At 39.3% G+C, this 22,097-nt stretch overlaps 1 long non-coding RNA gene across 1 annotated transcript; it reads left to right on the top strand.

Moving 5' to 3' along the window:
• Positions 1-330: 330 nt before the first annotated feature.
• Positions 331-18,157, top strand: LOC120874828. The gene is made up of 3 exons (XR_005723733.1): positions 331-467; positions 14,501-14,506; positions 18,145-18,157. It is a non-coding gene; the product is annotated as an uncharacterized LOC120874828 (long non-coding RNA).
• The last annotated feature ends 3,940 nt before the right edge of the window (positions 18,158-22,097 follow it).

The following is a 22,097-nucleotide window of genomic DNA, read 5'->3' as shown; positions in this document are numbered from 1 at the left end:
AGTTGATAAATCTCCTGGGCATGAAAGGAGTGTTTCAAACCCTCTGTTAGCATTCTAGCTTACATGGCAGCTTTATCCAGACTCTTGCAACATTGTTGAGCCTATGCAATGCTTGCTGCCAAGTTCTCACATCCCTCATCCATTGTGTTCCTGGGAGTGCATATAGTCAGGATGTAGAAGAAGCAAGTAATAGCCTTAGCATTAGCAGCATTAGACTTTGAGTTAATAAGTTCTTTCTTTGCTGTAACCTGCTAAATCTTTGCTCCATAAGAATGTAACTCTGTACTTTAAGGGTGAGGCAGGCTAAGAATTTAAGAAGAAACACTTTAAGGAAAAATCATTGTTCTGGTGTTCTGGCTGACCAACCTTTATCAAAAGGAGGTCATGGAATATCAACAGGCCTCCGGAATAGAAGATGATGTACAGAAAATAAGACTTTTGCAGAAAGGAACCTGATATCGATGAAAGTTATTACTGATGGAATGTTGAGTTGACTCTGCATTTTTCACCTTGCTGTATGTATAACTCAGGGTATAAAAGCCCCGAGAAGAATAAAGTAAAGGGGCCTCGCTTGAAGAAGCTTGGTCACCCCGTGCCTCTTTCTTTATTTCTTTATCTATCTTTCTTCATTCGCCGACGTCGTCCATCCTGAGGATATCCCTGGACTCTGCTGAGGCTGGACCCTGGCAAATTAAGAACTAAACAACAACAACAAAATGACAATGGAATACAGAAAAAAGCTTTTAATACTCTTATGTGAGTTTAACAAGCTTGTAAGACATACGATGAATACACAACATTCGATGGTATTTCTGTAAACTAGCAATGAAAAATGGGAAATTAAAAAAAAAAACTGCCAAAATATGAAATACTCTGGTGGCTCAGACATTAAAGAATCTGCCTACAGTGCAGGAGACCTGGGTTCAATCCCTAGGTTGGGAAGATCCTTTGAGGGAGGGCATGGCAACTCACTCCAGTGGTTTTGCCGGGAGAATCCCTGTGGACAGAGGAGCCTGGCGGGCTACAACGCAGGAGATACATCTCCTGGAGAAGGAAAGGTCACGAAGAGTCAGACGTGACTGAGCGACTAAGCACATTCCTTGGGGTCAATATGACAGAAGATGTGAGAGACATATATACCGGAAACTAAAACACTGCTGAGAGACATTTAGTAAGATCTAAACAAACTGGAAGTGATAGTTTAAAAAGAAAAGATTATGACTCACTGAACACTTAGATGATGGTTAGGATTTTTTAGCAATGAAATGTTTTTTTAATTAAGAAGTATACATTTTTTTTTTTAGATTATGATATTGTCCACTAGCAGACTACCATATAGTGTAAACACAACTTTTATATGCACTGGGAAACCAACAAATTGGTGTGATCCCTTTTTTGCGTGGTATTTGCTTTATTGTGGTGGTTTGGAATCCAGCCTGCAGTATTGCCAAGGTATGTCTACGTTCATTATTCATGATGTTGAACAAACACTTTACCCCTTTCTGCATATGCAAAGGATACAGTGGCCTAGGATATCCTTCAACTTCAGCAGGCACCCGAGTCACCTGGAGGATTGTTAAAGCACAGAAGTCCCAGAATTTCTGATTTACTGGGTCCAGGATGCAACTTAAGGTTTACTATTTTTAGCAGTTCCCAAGTAATGCCTATTCTGCTAGTTTACCAACCTCCCACCCCTGCCCCCCATACATAAAGCAGAATCTCTGGGACTTCCCTGGTGGTCCCCTGGTTAGGACTCTGTGCTTCCACTGCTGGGGGCCTGGATTGATCCCTGTCAGGGAACTGAGATCTCACAAAGCAAGTGGTACAACCAAACTGAATCTGGCTTTAGCCTTTCTTTTTTTCAAATATTTATTTAGTTATTTGGCTGTGTCAGGTCTTAGTTCAGCATACAGATCTTCAATCCTCATTGCAGCATGCTGGATCCTTGGTTGCAACATGTGGGATCTATTTCTCTGACCAGGGATGGAACCTGGGCCCCCTGAATTGGGACTACAGAGTCTTTAGCCACTGAACCACCAGGGAAGTCTCTCTGGCTTTAGTGTTATTGTTGTTTTTAAGCTCCCTGTGTTTCTGCTGTGCAACCAAAGTGGGAAACCACTAACAAAGGCTATCTTGAAAATGAAAGTGAAGTTGCTCAGTCGTGTCCGACTCTTTGCGACCCCATGGACTGTAGCCCACCAGGCTCCTCTGTCCATGGGATTTTCCAGGCAAGAATACTGGAGTGGGTTGCCATTTCCTTCTCCAGGGGAGAAGGAGTGGGTTGCCATTTCCTTCTCCAGGGGATCTCCCCAACCCAGGGATTGAACCCAGGTCTCCCACATCACAGGCATATGCTTTACCCTCTGAGCCACCAGGGAAGGCAAGGCTATCTTGGTTAATGATAATTGAATTGAATTGAAGTTGCTCAGTCGTGTCCGACTCTTTGCGATCCTATGGACTGCAGCCCACCAGGCTCATCCATCCATGGGATTTTCCAGGCCATAGTCCTAGAGTGGATTGCCATTTCCTTCTCCAGGGGATCTTCCCAACACAGGGATCGAACCCAGGTCTCCCGCATTGTAGACAGACGCTTTACCATCTGAGCCACCAGGTTAATGATAGAGAAATATTTTATTTGGCTAATCCAAATAATGGCTTGATTTTTGGTTGTAAAGGTAGGGTTTGGCATTAAAACACTGTTTTGTTAGGTAGAAAGGAGCAAGTTTGAAAAGACAACTTGAGGATAGAAAGATATGCAGTATTTATAAATTAACACAGCAACTCAAGTTAGACTTGGAGCAGAAGATACATTTATTAATTCCCCTGGGAATTGTAGGTATATAAAATGTAATTGTTTGCATCTCTCTGAGAGCTCAGGGGAACTTTCCTTTTGGAAATTGTACTTTGTGTTCCCATCTCTACATTTGGGGTTGTAGTGCTTGATTAAACAATAAAAGCTAATTTCCATCTACAACTTTATCTTGTCTTCTATTTACACATACAACTATTTTTTGGGTCATTACAGTTCCTGTTTCATTTTGTCCTTTGGGTAGAATCTTTTTCTTTCTCCAAAGTATATTTTAATACTGTGAGAAAGTGAAAGTTGCTCAGCTGTGTCCGACTCTTTGTGACCCTATGGACTGCCAGGCTCTCCTGTCCATGGATTCTCCAGGCAAGGATACTGGAATGGGTAGCCCTTCCCTTCTCCAGGGGATCTTCCCAACCAAGGGATCGAATCCAGGTCTTCTGCATTGCAGGTGGTTTCTTTAGTCTGAGCTACCAGGGAAGCCTGCTATGAGAAAATACTTATGATATAATACTACATGTGGGAAAACTTCCCTCAAATTTGTAAAATATTTGAGTGAATATAAAGCTTTTTAGTAACTTCATATTCTATTTTTAAATAAGCCTTTATTACTTTTTTATCATTAGGAAATAAAATTATTTAGCTGTTGAAAATGAGTCAAGGTTAAGGTTTATTACTTTTTTAAAATTAAAAAGTAGAAGAAACAGGTCAGTAAGAACACATACCTAATGAAACTTCCATTAGAGTTTAATTCCAAGTGGGATTCCACACTCTGAGTTGAGGTTTTAGAAAATAGACCTGCATCGATTGGTTTTACTGAAAATGGTGATAACATAGTTCTCAACCTGTGGTGGGGGGGAAAAAAAAGCAAATGCAAGCTATGTGAGCTTTGCTGTGGAAATCAGTGCCATATTGACAGGTAGATGGTAATTTTCATTTTCTTTCTTAAATGGCATTTGTAGGTTCTGCTGTCATTTGCACTCAGGTGGGTCTTTTTTATAGAATAATGTAGGATAGACACACCTTGACATGTACTTTCTGTAAGTGCACAGCTTCCTGGCCACACAAGCTTGGAGAGTCTCAGTGTGGGCTTCCTGGATCAGTGTTAGTGATCATGGGGGAACCTGTTAGGAATATAAGTTCTCAGACTCCACCCTTGGACCTCATGAGTCAAAAACAAGGGGCATGTGGGCGAGAAATCTGATTTCAGCTTGTCCTTCAGGGGACTCTGATTCCTGCTAAAGCCTGAGAGCCTCTACTCCAATTGATGTTTCTGGTATTCGTTCTGCAGTTATGTGCAGAGAGCTCCACCGGATGTGGTCTCAAACTGCAGTATCAGGGACTTCCCTGGTGGTCCAGTGGTTTAGAATCCATCTAACAATACAGGGGACATGGGTTCAATCCCTGGCCCGGGAACTAAGATCCCACATGCCGTGGAGCAACTAAGCCTGTGTGCCACAATCACTGAATCCCGCGAGCTCTGGAGCCATGCGACACAACTAGAGGGAATCTGTTCACTGCAACACAAGATCTGCATGATGCCACGAAGATCCTACGTGCTGCAGCTAGGACTCAGTGCAGCCAAAGAAATAAGTATTTTTTAAACAAGGTAGTGCCGTCTTGCAGCCGTAGCTGGCTGGTTTGCTTTAATGCAGCAGCTATCCCAGCGCTGGCAGCCACCATGATTATGGGTCTAACTGCTGCCTCTGTAACATAGCGGGCCCATGTAAAACCAGTGTACACTCCTGGGGCACCCACAGGAGCTCAAGCCAGTGCCCCAGGACAACACCTGTCCTGGCTAGCTGGGCAGCAGAAACAATGGCAGCCGTGGCAGGTAGGTGTGCTAATGGTGCCAAGTGGCCCTAAGCCTGTCCTTGAGATCTATTGCCAGGCCGTCTGTGACCTTGTTCTGGATGGGACAGTTCCATCCCCAGTGATTCTTAAAGTGTAGTCCAAGACTGTTTACCGTAGACTCTCCTAGAATGCATGGTTAGCGCCTACAAAGATAGAAACCAGACATCTTTATTTTATAATAAGCTCACTAGAAGAATCACAGGCTATGCTGAATATCATCTTTAAGGGTGAAGGAGCTGGATTGCTATATTAAATGTTTCTCATTTTTAAAGAAAGTGATTTTACTCCTAGTTAGTACATTAGTACCTTTTCAGAGGATTCCAAACCACTTAGAGAGTTTCCTTGACTCAGACTTTGAATGTACCATTCTATAATTTTCATTATCTTAAAACTAACACTTATAAAACTCTTATCTGAGTCTAAAAATGACCTCATACAGTAGTGAGGAACATAATTCATGCAATTATATTTTGTGTATTATTACTGTTTTTTCACATATTCAGAACATTATACGCTTTCGAAACAGGATTGCACTATACCAGAAAGCGCTACTTCTTTGTCTTTCTAATGGAAATGAATAGAAATACTTAAATCCTGTGTATATTAAATCATGCAGTGTTTTAATTCAAAAGTTTATCTGTAAGCCAGACTTTTTCTCTTGCTTTCTGTTAGAGTTTTGTGGCTTGTCATTTGGTATTCCATTTTGAGAATGCCTTTCTCTTACCAAAATGTTCTTAAACCACTAAAGAAATGAAGTGGCATAATGGGTTAAAAAAAAAAATCTCAGGTTCACTGCAGTAGACTAGCTTGTAAGTGCCGTAAAGGGAACAATTATATATGAACTAGTTACTCCTCATCTTTCTTGTACCTAACACAGGTCCTAGGATACAGTAGTGCTCCCATGAAAGAATAAATGCAGAATGCACAAAGAAATAAAGGAACAGCTGAATGAATGAAAAACAGGTGAATAAATTCAAGGGACAACAAATCTTTGGGCATTTGGTTAATACTGCTGCTGCTGCTAAGTCGCTTCAGTCGTGTCCGACTCTGTGCGACCCCATAGATGGCAGCCCACCAGGCTCTCCCGTCCCTGGGATTCTCCAGGCAAGAACACTGGAGTGGGTTGCCATTTCCTTCTCCAGTGCATGAAAGTGAAGAGTGAAAGTGAAGTCACTGAGTTGTGTCCAACTCTCAGCGACCCCATGGACTGCAGCCTACCAGGCTCCTCCGTCCATGGGATTTTCCAGGCAAGAGTACTGGAGTGGGGGTGCCATTGGTTAATACAGAGAATCCTTAAAGGTTGGAGCTATTGTTTCAGCTGAAGTCTCATCTTAATTAGAATTCTCTCCATTGCAGGGACAGAAGATGTCCTGAATGAATATTCATGTGCAGATGTGTAAATTATCTATTACAAATTATTAAGCTAAGGCTAGTTTTCCCTCTTTCTCACTTTCAAGAGATGTGTGAACTATGCCCATCCCAGTGCTATTAGCTACATGAGTGACAAGGGAGACATAGAATCAAGATATTGAAACAAATACTAACCCAATTGAAATATAATTAGAAAAGGAAATCCTCTGGAAAAATAGGTGAATTCCAAAGGAAGGTATACATGATTATTTGAAGGTTAGGGGGTGTTCGGGATTATTCACTTCACTGCATTTTTTATTATGCAGTGTGTAAAATTGAGACTGGCTGGGCACTTCATGGTATGGAATGATATGGCTAAGAAATCTGAGAGCATTTCTGAAAAGAGGTTCAATTCTCTGACAAAAGTGAAGAGTCTCTTTTGCTCCAAACTTAACATATATTTTTCTAAATATATGTTTTCTAATGTGTGCAGAAAAATTCTTTTGCCTACTTTTGTGGTTCTGAAAAATAGCAGGAAAGATACAGGTGAGACTGAGTTTCCATCTCTGGTTTGATCTCTCTGCCCAGGCCTGTGGGGCCTGGAATCTGTCTGCTGGCAGAGATGAATGGAACAGGAGGAGCAAACTTATCAGATTCAGCAATGACTGGGTACCAAGTTTCCCAAGCCACCAGGCACCTTGGAATAATAAATGATAGAATTAGCCATAGTGTCACATTCCAGCAGAATGAAAATATTCCAAAATTCCAGCAGAATAAAAAACAAGATGTTGTCATTTTTTCTACAGCCACAATAGAGCTATACAAGTGTACACCCACACACTCATTTTTTTCAAAGTAATATACATAGGAAGCTTAAAATCATACAGCATTAAAGAAAAGAAAGAAAGTAAAGTTGCTCAGTCATGTCCGACTCTTTGTGACCCCATGAAATGTAGCCTGCCAGACTCCTCCATTCATGGAATTTTTCAGGCAAGAGTACTGGAGTGGGTTGCCATTTCCTTCTCCAGGGGATCTTCCTGACCCAGCAATCGAACCCGGGTCTCCTGCATTGCAGGAAGATGCTTAACCGTCTGGGCCACCAGGTGCAAAACATTTGCAGTTATTTCTCTTATTCCTTTCCAATCCCTAGTCCTTCTCTCCAGAATCAACCTCTTTCAAAGTACTTTGCTGTCATTGTTTAGTCACTCAGTCATGTCTGACACTTGTGACCCTGTGGACTTTAGCCTGCCAGGCTCCTCTGTCCATGGGATTTCCCAGGCAAGAATACTGGATCAGGTTGCCGTTTCCTTCTCCAGGGGATCTTCCCAATTGAGGGATCGAACCTGCATCTCCTGCTTTGGCAGGTGCATTCTTTACCACTGAGCCACCAGGGAAGCCCTTTCAAAGTGATTAGCCATTTCTTTTGATTGCTACCCTTTATATTTCAACAAATATGCTTACACTGATGTTTCTTTAATTTTAGATAGAATCCATTTACTTGCCCTTGCTAGTTATCAGCAACACCTATTTTGCAATCCCTACTAAGCTTCCACTAACTAGCACAAATTGTGGCTGAAATAATGACCTTGTAAATATTATTCAGCACTGAGCCAAGCATGAGCATGTTTTATTTATTGTACCACTGTTTCTTTCCTCCTAGAATTAATAATTGCCTTGTCTTTTAAGTTTGTTTACTTTCTATGTATCTAAGGTTATTTTATTTTTCCAAACCCTCCAATTATCTCTAACAGTTAAAAAATAATTTCCTCCCCAAATATGTGAAAATATCCATTTCTTCATGTTTTCCTATGAAAAACCACTTCATACATCTCTATCTAGCTGCTACAGTCCGAACTTGTTCTCCAGGCTTTTTGCATACTGTTGTCTTGGGTTTTCCATTCACTGGTTTCTCGTGTGTTGTGTATTTTGTGGTTGTTTTGTTGTTGTTTTGGCTGCACGGGATCTTCGTTGCAGTGTGCAGGCTTCCCTTGTTGCAGTGTGCAGGCTTAGTTGCCCCGTGGCATGTGGGATTTTTGTTCCCCGACCTGGGATTGAAACTGCATCCCCTGCTTTGGAAGGAGAACTCTCAACAAATGGGCCACCAGGAAAGTCTTGGTTCTTATGTTTACTCACCTGTGTATGGTATTTTGGACTTATCCATTTTTGGTTTTATCCCTTAGATTTTTCAGCCATCGTCTAAAACCTTGCTACTTAAAGTGGGGGTCAATGACCTACAGCAGCAGCATCTCCTGAAAGTCTGGTAGAAACGCAGAAGCTCAGACCCCACCTGCAACAATCTTCAGTTTAAGAAATCCCTGGGGATTTGCGTATGCATTAAAATTTGTGAATCATTTCTCTAAACATGAGTAAATATATAGGCTGGATATAGCATTCTGGTTTGGAAATAATTTTCCCTGAGAATTACTATCTTCCAGAATCCCAGACTGTTCATGAAAAAATCCACCAATGTCCTTTATCTTTGGTGTGGTCAATCTTTTATTTTTTCATTAAACTTCATTTTTGCCCCAATTGTTCTGAAATCTCAGAATAACATTCATATGTTTGTGTGTGCATGGGTATGTGTCAGAGAGAGAGACAGTTAACATTTTGGACACTCGCAAGGATCTGTCAGTTCTGAGAGAGTTTTCATATTATTTCTTTGGTAGCTTTCTCCACTCTGCTTGCATTCCAAGTTGGATGGTGGTCTTGCTATACCTTTCCTTGTTATTGTTGCTATTTAGTAGCTCAGTTGTGTGCAACACTTTTGAGACTCTGTGGACTGTAGCCCACCAGGCTCCTCTGTCCATGGGATTTTCCAAGCAAGAATATTGGAGTGGTTTGCCATTTCCTTCTTTAGGGGGTCTTCCTGGCCCAGGGATTGAACCCATGTCTCCTGCATTGACAAGCATGTTCTTTACCACTGAGTCTCCTAGAAAGTCCACCTATCTTTAGTTTACCCTCAATTTTAGTATCTTTCTTTCTCCTATTTTAGTTTGTTTACTTTCTGGGAGATTTCCTTAATTTTATCTACCAAACTTTTGGTTATTAGTTTGCTATAGTTATATTTAGTGTTATTGTTTTTCAGTTGCCAATTTAATTTAATTTAATATTCAGTCACCAGTGTATTTAATATATAACTATTTTTTGTTTGATTATTTCACTTTGTAGCATTCTGTTCTTTTAATATTTTGATGAATTCAGTGTCCTGTTTGTTCTAAAAAAGTATTAATCGTAATGTTTTAAAGGATATTTTGTGCTCTACGTATTGCTTTTCTTTCCCAAATCTCCATTTCCTGTTTGCTTTTTCTTTCATATCAGTGGTATTTCAAAAATCTTAAGTCTGACTATTCATGTTTGTTCATGTTGAAGGGTAAGGGCATAAAAAGCTGGTTGGAATTCTGTATGGAACTCAAGAATTTCTTTTTGGTTCTGAGTAGCACTTACAAACAATAAAGTCATAAGTTATCCTCTTCATTAGGGGATCCTTCAATATCAGAGTTTGGAGGGAGATTTTTGCTCTGAGCTATTATTCTATCTCCAGAGAATCTCCTAATCTTTTATATGCAGGGAGAATGTGTATACATCTGGAAGAATTCTGAAAGCAAGACAGGGAAAGGACAGTGAGGTCTTCTCTGTGTTTATTTTTCATTTAGTCTCTCTATTTTGGGCCTCTTAGGTTGCTCCTGCTATCTTCTGTGTTGATATAAACAAGAGGTTCTTTCTGTTTCTATTTCTCTGGAGAATGATTGGCCCTGCATCTGGGTGGGGATAGGAGGATATTTACCCAGAAACCTAGCACCTCGGGACCATTCTAAGGATTTCTTATACTGAGACCATAGACTAGCAAGCATGTTGTCAGCCCAGCCTATCACCCCAATTGCTGAGGCTCCTGGTGCTTCCTAAGGATGAGTGGTCTGGCAGAGTGGAAAAACCTCCTGTTCCGTACCAGTCTCCCCACGTCCGGGTACCGAGCTGAAGCGCCCAACATTCTAGACAGTCAGTTAATATGTTCCATCTTCCAAAAAATGACCTGAAACATGTTCTCCCACAACTGTTAGGTTTTTAAATTCTTTTGGCATCATTTAGTAGGATTTAGAAAGAAAGGGAAGATGAATCATTCAGTTCTTCTGTTTAACCAGGCAGCCATGATGGAATCTTCTTATTCAAACATTTAGAAATATTATCACATAATCCTGATTAAACACAGCGAATGAAGGAACATATGAAACCAAAATGGAAGTAAAAAGTTTTGTGTGTGTGTGAGTTTGTTTAATATAAACTCCCAAGTATAGAGAGAATGAAAGGAAATAATAAGAGCATTTTAGAATGTGAAAACGAGCTGGGAAATGTTAGCTGCCTCAGTATGGAAAAGAAAATAGAAAATTATGCTGGTGGTACAGGGCAAGAATAATCCAGAAGCAGTGTCACTTTTAACACAGAATCCCAGAAACCTTCAAAAACTAGTGACTTGAGCCAGGCACCTTGGAAAGCAGAATGCCCGCGATTAACTTAAAATCAACAATAGTAGTTAAAGTCAATAGCTATTTCAGAGCAGGGCTGCAAGGATTCCCAAATAAAAATAAAGATAAATTTTTTGTTGTTGTTGTTGTTCAGTTGCAAAGTCATGTACAACTCTTTGTGATGCCATGGAGTGCAGTCCGCCAGGGTTTCCAGTCCTTTACTGTCTTCTAGAGTTTGCTCAGAGTCATGTCCATTGAGTCAGTGATGCTATCTACCCATCTCATCCTTTGCCACCCTTTTCAGTTAAATTTGAATGTCAGTTAAAAAAACCAACAATAATTTAATTCCGGTCATATATAGAAAAAAATCGTTTATCTTATTGTCATTTTTAACCTGGTAGACTGTACTTTTTCTGGCAACACTATTCCATGTCCCTCAGCTCCAGATCTCCTTCTTCACCCAGCAGTGAATGGAAACTGATCCTTCTCTTCCAGACAGAAGATTAGAAACTTACTCAAAGAAGTTGTGAATCAGAAACAATTTGGACACCTGACCACCAGACCCAGATGTTTATTGAAAGTCTCTACATATGGTGATCCTGTTCCTCACACGGTCAGTCTCCTTTCCTTACTTGGCTGAAAGTCAGTCTCTAGTAGGAGATCATCCATAGCATATGTTGAACCCATGAGTTTCTTGATAAGAGCTTTAGAAAGCTAGATTAGTGATTTGTTTATGAGAAAATGAACTGAGATATCACATGCAAATAAGAATGGGTCCTTCACTTCTCCCAGCCAGACAAACCCACACCAACTAAGAAGTTCCTGTAAGGCATATAGAATCCAGTGAGCTCACTCACTTTTTAAATGTTAACCATCTGCTAAGAAGCACCAGGTACTTGAGGAATACTTTTCATATAAAAGACAAAGATCAAAAAACAACAAAAAAAATGTTAAAAAGGGAAATTGAAGGTGAGAAAAGCAATTCAAGGATCAGAAGGAAACTTGAAAAAATTTGCAATCTTCATAGGTACAAGATTCAACTTATTGATTTCTTGAGATAAGAAGGAAATGAGCTAGAAAAGGATGATTCCCAGAACAAAAAGTCTTACAAATTAAAGATGAGAGCAGATATAAGAATTCGATTCAGAGCTATAGACTAAAGGGGAAGAAATATTCCAGAAAGTGCAAAAGAGAAGTAAAATAGAATAGGTGTATGAAAACAGGAGAAATGCTAAGTCAGTTTAAATCTCCAATACCTACTAATAGAAGTAGCAGAGAGAAGAGAGAAAGCAGAGGAAGAAACATAAAATAAATCAGTAAATATGAAGAAATGTGATGTAAAAGTTCTTGATTCATGGACTCAATATGTACTCAGGATAATGACTGAAAAAATAAAGGAAACACATCCAAGAATACTGTCATCAGGTTCCAAAAATCTTATGGAGAGGATTTTTTAAATTTCTGGATAGAAATAAAGTCACATATAAAAGATCAAAAATCATATTTGTCAACATCCACATTAGAAAATAGAAGCATTAATGCTTTGAACATTTTGAGGAAATAGAATTTCCAACCCAAGATTCTCTCTAGATAAGCAATGAATAAGAATGAAACAGAAATAAAGATAATTTTAGATGTACAAGTACTCAAATAATTACTTCCCAAGTATATATTCTAAGAAGGCTGCTAAAGAAAATGCTTGAGTAAAATGAAGAAACAAACAAGAATACTCAAGGTATGACATCCAAGAAACAGAAAAGAAATAAAAGGAATGCCTTCCCTAGTGAGGGCGAAGGAAGTCTGAGGACAGTTGATGTAGAGTAAGCCTGGAGCAGGCAGAGGGGCATCTCCAATAAATGAAAACTGACAGATCAGCTTAGTAGCTGAAATTCTGAGAAGATACTGGGTTGACCAAAGAGTCTGTTTGGGTTTTCTATAACATCTTATGGAAAAAGCCAAATGGACATTTTGGCCGACCCAGTATTTACACTACTAAAAGGATATTTATTTATAAATGACTATTAGGTTCTTAGAAAATGAAAAGGGAGAGGGAGGGAGGGGGATTGGGGAGGAGAGAGAAGAGGAGGAGAAGAGGAGGGAGAGAGAGGAGGGGAGGGAATCAGGGGTTGATTCAATTATCAATCACAAAGAAAAGAGAAAGACGCTAAAGGAAATGTAACATGCACCTAAACTCACAGGGAAGGTGAATGTATTAGTTGCTCAGTCTCGCTGCATCTGACTCTTTGCGACCCCATGGACTGTAGCCCGCCCGATTCCTCTGTCCATGGGATTCTCCAGGCAAGAATACTGGAGTGGGTTGCCATTTCCTTCTCCAGGGCATCTTCCTGACCCAGGGATTGAACCTGGGTGTCTTTCATTGAAGGCAGGCTCTTTATTGTCTGAGCCATTGGGGAAGCTGCGAAAGTTAATGGAGGAAAGTTAAATTCAAAATTATTTATCTCAGTCATAAAAAGTTAAATAATTACTTTTTAATTTTAATTTTTTAAAGAATTTTTTTTTGCTGCACTGCACAGCAGGTGAGACCTTAGTTTGCTGACCGGAGATCAAACCTGCATGCCTTGCATTGAAAGGTGGAGTGTTAATCACTGGAGCACCAGAGAAGTTCCTAAATGATTATTTGTAACTAAAAATTGTAGCATAACCTCATGGGCCAATGTGAGAAGATTGTGGTGTATATGCATGAATAAAGTGCACATGTCTATGTGAGAAAGTATGTGTTTCAAGAGTTGTAAGAAAGCAAAACCCCCTTTTACAATGGAGGAAGTTGATTGAACCCATCTAAAATGGAAACAAATAGAGATGAGAGACATTTAAATACTGTTTTGAAATATTTTGGCTCATATTAGAAAAAGAACTCTAAGAATTGGACATGAATTGCATCTGGGATTGATGCTGAGAGTGGGTGGAGCAGGAAATTGCTTTTTAAGCTGCAAAGCGTTGATAGCTATTGGATTTTTAAACTATTTGAGTACATAAAAAATTTAAAAATAGTATCTTTGTAACCCTTTGGACTGTAGGTTGCCAGGATCCTCTATCCATGGAATTTTTCAGGCAAGAAAACTGGAGTGGGTTGCCATTTACCTCTTCCAGGGGATCATCCTGACCCAGGGATCAAACTCGCGTCTCCTGCGTCTCCTACATTGCAGGTGGATTCTTTACCTGCTAAGCCATCAGAGAAGCTCCATATGCAAATATATTTGATAAAATAATATACAATTATACACATTTTTCTCCTGTTTGATATCTTCCCTTGCCAAGGATTTTGAGTATACTAGTAAAGTACACCAGTATCTTCCTTATGCTTATTTTTGTCTGATTTGCATAACACAGGTAACCTACACTGTCTTGTATTCTATTTTTTTATATGTCCATCTAGTTACCCTTAGATTACTGGTCTACAAAGATATAAATCATACCTCACGTCTCTTTTGTGTCTCTCACAAAATGCTAGCACCAATGCTAATCCCTAAAATGTACTCAGAAAATACATATTACTGATCTTACTGTTCTAATCTTTGGGACAATGATAAGGTTAAAATAAAAAGGTACATACAGAAAAAAAAGATTCTAGGAAAATTTCCTTCAGTTTGAGAGAGAGGATCCTTATGGAGGGTCCTTCTTCATGTATGGTGAATTCCCTGGTGGTTCAGTGGTTAAGACTTTGCCTTCCAATGCAGGAAGTGCAGGTTCAAACCCTGGTCAGGAAGCTAAGATCCCACATGCTTCACTGTCAAAAAACCAACACATGAAACAGAAGCAATACTGTAACAAATTCAATAAAGACTTTAAAAAATGGTGCACATAAAAACAATCTTTAAAAACATATTAATGTTTGGGTCCATGTTAGGCATTATTTCTCCAATGCCTTCCACTGGATTCTGATCAAAATCATCTGGACCTTCAGAACTCCAAGCTAAGGGCGAGGGTAGCACAGACTATAAGTGATAAGCCCAAAGAGAAGTTTCTATCCTTGAATGACATTTTTCCTTCGTTTGACTTATAAAGTTAGTACTAGGTTTAATATCAAATTTAAAAACAATAAAATAAATTATTGGGTCTAGAATAATCATGAGTGTGAAAGGCTGTGACTGGCATCTATACAAATTTCAGGGTGTGAGTCAGATCAAAACAGACTTACGAACGAAATACTGTTTCTTTTTAAATACTCTTTCTTTTTAAAGCTTTTTAAGCTAAGTTAAAACAATTTAAAGGCAATGCCATGTTACACAGCAGGCAATAAAGTTTATGGAACTCATTACTTTAAGAAGTGAAACAGGAATTATCATTCCTAAACAGGTTTAAATAAATTCTTACATGACTGCTCTGTAATGGGTTATTAATAGAAAATTAGATTGTATTTTCAAGCTAACCTTGGAGGTTAATGCTAGATAAAAACAATAATAGCAACAAAAGTAACAACAATAAAATAATAATAACACTTATTGAGTGCAATGAACTACACAAGGTATTTAATAATAAATTGTCTTCATTCTACAGCAACCAATAATTATTATTCCACACATCTTACAAATGTGAACAAGGTGTCTGATGAGTTAAAGATGGGCATTGAATTTTACCAGTCCAAAGATGTGCATTCTAGGATAACCTAAGCCTACTGTGATTGCTGGTCCTGAAGAAAAAAGATCGTTTTCATGGTACATGAGTGACTCAAATCAGGCTGTGGGCTTCCTAGGTGACTCAGTGGTAAAGAATCCGCCTGCCAGTGCAGGAGACAGAAGAGACACGGGTTTAATCCCTGGGTCAGAAAGAGCTCCTGGAGGAGGAAATGGCAACCCGCTCCAGTATTACTGCCTGGAAAATCCCATGGACAGAGGATCCTGGCAGGCTCCAGTCGATGGGGAGGCAAAGAGTCAGACACGATTAGTAACTAAACAACAAGATGTTTATTTTCCAGTGATAGATACATACATATATTTAACAGGCAATCATGTTATTCCCAGTTTTTAGTCATATTCTTTCATCTTTTTCAAAAACGGGTAACATTTACACACTACCATTTCTCTCATATCTCTACGACGTTTTACTCCTGTTTCTATAGTATTAGTACTGTAGTATGTGAGTGTGTGTATACAACACACACACACATACCCACACTACCATGAATTATATGTTGAAGTTTCCCTGGTTACCTTTTGTTTGAATTAAGTTCCTGCTTTAGTAGAATTCTTAGAGAAGTGCTCATGAATTTTTAGATGAAGTTCCTTGATGAAGTTATGGCATCTCAAATATGTTTTTCATAGCCTTTATACTCAAAGGCAATAGCTTAATAAACAAACCTAATTCTTACAATTATGCTTTTTATTATAATTAATGATTGGAGATAAAAGAGTACAAAAAGCTCCAAAGTCTGCAAGTTTTATATTCCGAGGTGACTAAGAGACAATAGTGTGCTGAGAGTCAAAAGTAAAACCTGAGGAGGGAAGTGATTTTCAAGGAAAATAAATAAACGGTTTTCTGGATGTGAGAAATATGCCCCAACCACCTACCACTTTTTGAAAATGTATACAGTTTTATAAGTTTCTCTCTCCCTGGAAAGTTTCTGTCTTGGCATTTTCTCAATAAGCATTGTGTTTGCTTTTATGATTCACTAACATGTTGGTCCTGGCATTGAACTGGTTCCCTGGACTTGGATATCAGGCTTCCCCAGTCAGTTCACCAGCTGAAACCTTTTGAATTTTACATACTACCATTAGAGTCTGTATTCCTCTGCCCTTCTTTATCATTCACCTTCATCCTTGTCACAGCTCAGCCCTTGGGAATTCAGTTTGTACCTAAACTGAACCACAAATGCTGGCTTACAAATTTCAAGAATCACAAAATATGCCTGAAGTAAATGTATATGTGTTTCTGCATGGCATATAGGTTACTCAGCCTTCAAAACTGAGATTAAGAAATTGTGAGATAGTGACAAGTAAGTCTAGTGGCATATTTTGTCCCAATTTCTTCTTAAAGCACAAATACTGGGTTTTCATTTACTGTTTTACTGCATGCCAAGGTAGATATGGGAATATAAATTTGAGCAGGAGATAAGCTCTGCTCTCAAAGAGCTCTTGAAATAACCGTGGTGTGCATAAGAAAACCGCTGATCACGGTATAGCGCGATGAGTGCCCTGGTGGAAGGTGCTATAATGGTGGGAGAAATCCCTAACATGTCTCAGGCAGACAGGGAGGAGGCTTCCTGGAATTGCTGACCTTGCAAGTGGAGACGGTAGGAGGAAGAAGTTCCATATGGAAAGTCTGTATGTGCAAAGAAACAGCATTTAAGGAGGCAAATGCTGGTCTGTGTGGTAGGAAGGGTAAGCAATGGTTTGAAGATGGACTAGATAATGGTCAGCTTACATATCAGAATGAGACATTTGGTGTTGTTATGGGAAAAGGAAGTTACCAAAGGGTGTTAAGGTGGGGAATGGGTATTGGGGTATTGATTAGGTTTGCACTTTTGGAGGATTCCTTTTTAACAATCCTGTGGACTGTGTATTGAACTGTGTCTGCACTATCACTACATTCTAGTTCCTACAATCTCTTGAGCTCCCAATCAATGAAACTAAAGCAATCATGAGTTCTTACCTCGATGTTACAGATCAGAAGGCAGGTTGTAGATGAATTGCTCAAATTACTTTGCCAACACAAGTCAGCAGCCAGTGAGCCCTGATCTATGTCCCAGTTAACAGAGGGTCAAAGAGCCCCTTAATTCAATTTCCTATGATCTTCAAGTAAGTGCAACATTTCAAAAGCTTCCCAAAATGAGTCAGTTTTAAAAATTCACTATTGAAGTTAAAGTTTAGGTTTTTTAAAGATCAAGTTTGCTGGATTCACCTTTACTGCCCTTTATTTGTCTCTTATTAAGGCTGGCAAAAATAAGATGAACTTTGTCTCACTGATACTGCTGTGCCCTCTGTGAAGATAAAATTACAATGTGTGGTGGGGTTAGGGGATAAAGGAAGTATACTGAACAATTCACACAACAGAATGACATCTGGATAAAACTCAAGAATAGCTCTCAACAGTTTCTAGTCTTCTTACTTTAAAAAAAAAAAAAGACAGAAATTCTATTTGCAGCAACATGGATGGACCTGGAGATTGTCATACCGAATAAAGTGAGTCAGATGAAGATAAATATCATGGTATTACTTTTGTTATTTTATGTGGAATCTTATTAAAAAAAAGGTACAAATGAACTTATTTACAAAGGGGAAATAGAGTCACAAATGTAGAAAACAAATTTACAGTTACCAAGGGGGAAGGGGGGAGAATAAATTGGAAGACTGGGGTTGATGTATACAGACTGCTATGTATAAAATAGATAACTAATAAGTACCTACTGGATAGAACAGGGAACTCTGTTCAAGACTCTGTAATGATCCTATATGGGAAAAGAATCTAAACAAGAGTGGATATATATATGTATGTGTATAACTGATTCACTTTGCTGACCGCAGAAGCTAACACAATGTTGTAAATCAACTATGCTCTAATAAAAATTTTTTTTTTAAAAGACAGAAATTTTGTATCCTGGATCTTGGAGTACAGAGTGAAGTGCACTTCTATCACCCACCAGTTGTGTGATTTTAAGTTAAGGTGAAGCATTTCTTTGAGCTTGAGACCGAGGGACATTTATCCCAGATATAAGAGGGAAAGGATGTCTGGCCCTTTAAAAGTATGTTGATTTCTTTAACCTGTCAGCTTTCCCCAATATGTGACTCAGAATCAGGGACTCATAACCCTGAAAGGCAAGGATCTAGTCCATTTGCCCTCACTTCTTCAACTTCCAAAGCAGAATCACGGGCCCTATACTTCAAAGGACTCTGCTGGCTCTGTCAGGGTCCCGCCAGCTGCCGAAAGCAGCAGCCAGGATATTTCTTGGAATACAAATAAATAAAAACAAATAAAAATGTGTGCACGTAATACCTTCCTAGCTTACTTTGTCTTTGTCAAATAATGTACATGGTCTTCCTGTAACTGAGTGCTGATGGAAGGGTAGTATCACATAGAAGAAAGGAATCAGTCACCAGACTTTAGACTCATGTTCCTAAATGGCTAGACCATCTAGGCAAGTGTGACCAGGAAAATGAGCACAGCAGACTATGAAGACCGAAGTACAAATGAGGACAGAGTTGGTTTAATCTTGCCCAAAAAATCAGTGTGGACAAACCCAAATTAGTTTAACACAGCAAATTAAAGGGAATCTAAATTTTAGGTTGCTTTTGTAGCTAGTGGGCTTATGGGATAAGTTGTCATTCTAATCAAGGTGTGCACGTGGGCATGCTCAGTGTGACCCTATGGACTATAGCCCTCCAGGCTCCTCTGTCCACGGGATTCTTCAGGCACGAATACTGGAGTTGGGTGCCATCTCCTCCTCCAGAGGATTTTCCCAACACAGGAATCCAACCCAATAGGTTCCTTCATCTCCTGCATTGCCAGGCAGATTTTTTTCCCACCCAGCTACCTGGGAAGTCCCTAATGAAGATAAGCACAAAAGTATTTTGCTTGACTTGAATATGTATAAGTAAATCTTTGACTTCATTAAGGGAAAAAAAAACCAAAATGACATCAATACTGACAGGTTCCCATGGGCTTATCCATGGCTTCTGAGATTACATACAAATCAGGACAAATAGTCTCCCCAAAGAGTGAAGCTTTAAAGACAGACTAATGAAAAAAAAAATCATCTCTGGAGCCTCAGTGTTGACATAGACAGAATTTTCTCTAGAGGTCACTGGATTCGGGAAGTGTATAACACACCCATTTAGGAACTGAATTGTTCTCTCTCATGCCACAAAAATCTTTTTGCTTTTTTCCCCTAGGCAAAAGTCTCAGAACTTTCCTATGATAATCCTCATTGAAAAAATGAAGGAAAAAAAAGAGCCACATATTCATGAAGTCAGTATGCTTTACCAAAGAGCAGCAAATGCTCAACTCTTTCACCACCTGAAAGATCCGGAGAGCTATACCAAAATAAGTCCAGACAACTTGTCTCTGTTCTGAGGTTCTATTCTCCTGAGACGCCAGGCAGCAGGGCTCATTTGAGAGTTGGAAGGATATTCTAGTGTACCCTAGAAAGTATAAAACATAGATTATCCATCTGGGTAAATACCTAACTGCCTTTGTAAAAGTATACTCTTTTTATCTCTTTATTTGAGGATAAGATTTTCTTTTTTTTAAGTCTTGGAATTCAGTAGGCTTTCAGTAAAATTCAGAAATACTTATTCTTTCATGTCACCCCTCACAGATTATACCTAAATCCCACTGGAGAATTCTGATTATACTTCAAGAGAGCCCTTGGACTTTTTTTAGGGTGGACTTAACTCTCATCTCTGTAAAAGGACAGCGTTCCCATGGTGATGAGGATGATATCATCAAGACTGGTTCCAGCAGTGAGTACCAACCCATTGCTCACCACAGGAATGGATGGGACAAGAGATAACAGCGTTTTCTGTTCAAATACAGAGAACTCAAAGATTAGCCAGGCTAACAAGCCAGGAATTTTCACTAAATGTAAGTCTGATAGATTGTTTAAAATTGTTATCCTCTTCACTGTCAAAGATACTCTAAAATAGCAGGAATTCTTCTGTCCTTTTAGGCTCCTCCAAGGATCTGTAGCTCAGATGGGTAGGTGGCAGCTTGAATACATTGCTGAGATGTTACTATTAGATTTTTGTGTGCCTGAGAGGCCTTCACTCTTTATTAAGCAAAATTGCAGAAAGCAGGAGCTGGAAAGTCAGCTACAGTGGCTTTGCAGAGGACAGGACAACTGATATAAGTTTTGTAGTATGCTATGGCTTTCCAATCACCTAACTTTATTCTCCTAAAAATACCCATGGCAAAATTCTACTATACCAGATCATCAGTCTACACCTGTTAGTATAGGGAAAGTATCAATCCATGTGTGATCTGTATTCTGTTTTCATATTCATCATTGATTTTACTAACATCTGTTTATAACTCAAACAAAATTAGTGAGTTCTTGTCCATTAATATACATCTTTCAATGTCTTAGCTTTCAAGCCTGTAATAAATACATTCACTTAATCTATCCACCTATGTATACAACAATTTATTTTTTGTTGAGTACTGACTATATTCTAGGTACTATGCTCTATAAAGGAGCTGTATGAAATCAAAAGATGAATATAATACAGCTTTTGCTTAGGGAAAACATAGAGTCTGATGAAGGGGATGAACACATAAACAAATAGTTAGTATGCAAATTAATGTTTTGAATAAGGGTTTATCCTGGGTTGTACATCCATGAAGTTGTATCTGTCTCTTCTGTGGGAGTCAGGGAGCATGTGCAGAACTAGAACCTGGGACTAGGCTGGGAACAGCCCTTGGCATGTTTTCCAGTATCTGGCTCACAAGAACAGACTGAAAAACAGAGGAGATGGAAGTCAGCTAAGGGAACTGAAAGCAAGATCCTGAATCTGCCACTCATTCCCCACCCCCGTCACACCCCACCCCACCCCTGCCCCGCCAGAGACATACCTTGACAACCCTAATGTCTGAGCTGAGTTGTTAAGAATTAGACTCATTGTAAATTTTTGGACTCTGCTCAATATGGAGAGTTTCCTCAAGGTAGGCACAGGGCTCACCTGTTGGCTCAGCAGTAAAGAACATTCCTGTCAGTGCAGGAAATGCAGGTTAGATCCCTGAATCAGGAAAATCCCCTGGAGAAGGAAATGGCAACCCACTCCAGTATTCTTGCCTGGGAAACCTCATGGACAGAGAAGCCTGGTGGGCTACAGTCCATGGGGTCACAAAAGAGTCGGACATGACTTAGGGACTGAAAAACAAGGTGGGCACAGTGGTTCTTACCCCTGTTTGGACTATGAACTCCTTCAAGAATCTGATGAAGTGTCTAGACTTATTCACTAGGGGAAAAAAAAAAAGCATAACATTAATTATACAAGGTGGTAAAGCATTTAATGACATTCCATAAATACATACAGAAGGTCTATGGAACACATGTAAAGAACTCTTAAAGACAAGGTCATATCACTTTTATTATAATCCTGGACTATCCAACTGTCTTATATGATAATGAAAAAATAAAAACAAAAAATCATGATGCAGGAGCTAGTCTTTGCTGGCTTATAGGGTCAAATACATTACTTCCTAGTTGTATGAAAAAAGTGAAAGTGACTTAGTCGTGTCTGACTCTTTGCGACCCCATGGACTGTAACCATGGAATTCTCCAGGCCAGAATATTGGAGTGAGTAGCACTACCCTTCTCCAGGGAATCTCTCCAACCCAGGGATCAAACCCAGGTCTCCCTTATTGCAGGTGGATTCTTTACTTAGCTATGTAGTATCAGATAACTTCTATAGGTCTCAGTTTATTCATCTCTATAATGAGGATGTTAATCTTCTCTCTCAGAATTTATTGTCAAGATTATAGATTACATACATGTAATACTTTGCTGACTAAGGTCCATCTACTCAAGGCTATGGTTTTTCCTGTGGTCATGTATGGATGTGAGAGTTGGACTGTGAAGAAAGCTGAGCGCCGAAGAATTGATGCTTTTGAACTGTGGTGTTGGAGAAGACTCTTGAGAGTCCCTTGGACTCCAAGGAGATCCAACTAGTCCA

The sequence above is a fragment of the Oryx dammah genome, unplaced genomic scaffold, assembly GCF_014754425.2.
Source record: "Oryx dammah isolate SB20612 unplaced genomic scaffold, SCBI_Odam_1.1 HiC_scaffold_15, whole genome shotgun sequence".
NCBI classification, from domain to species: domain Eukaryota; kingdom Metazoa; phylum Chordata; class Mammalia; order Artiodactyla; family Bovidae; genus Oryx; species Oryx dammah.
This window is presented reverse-complemented; position numbering and strand designations above follow the sequence as displayed.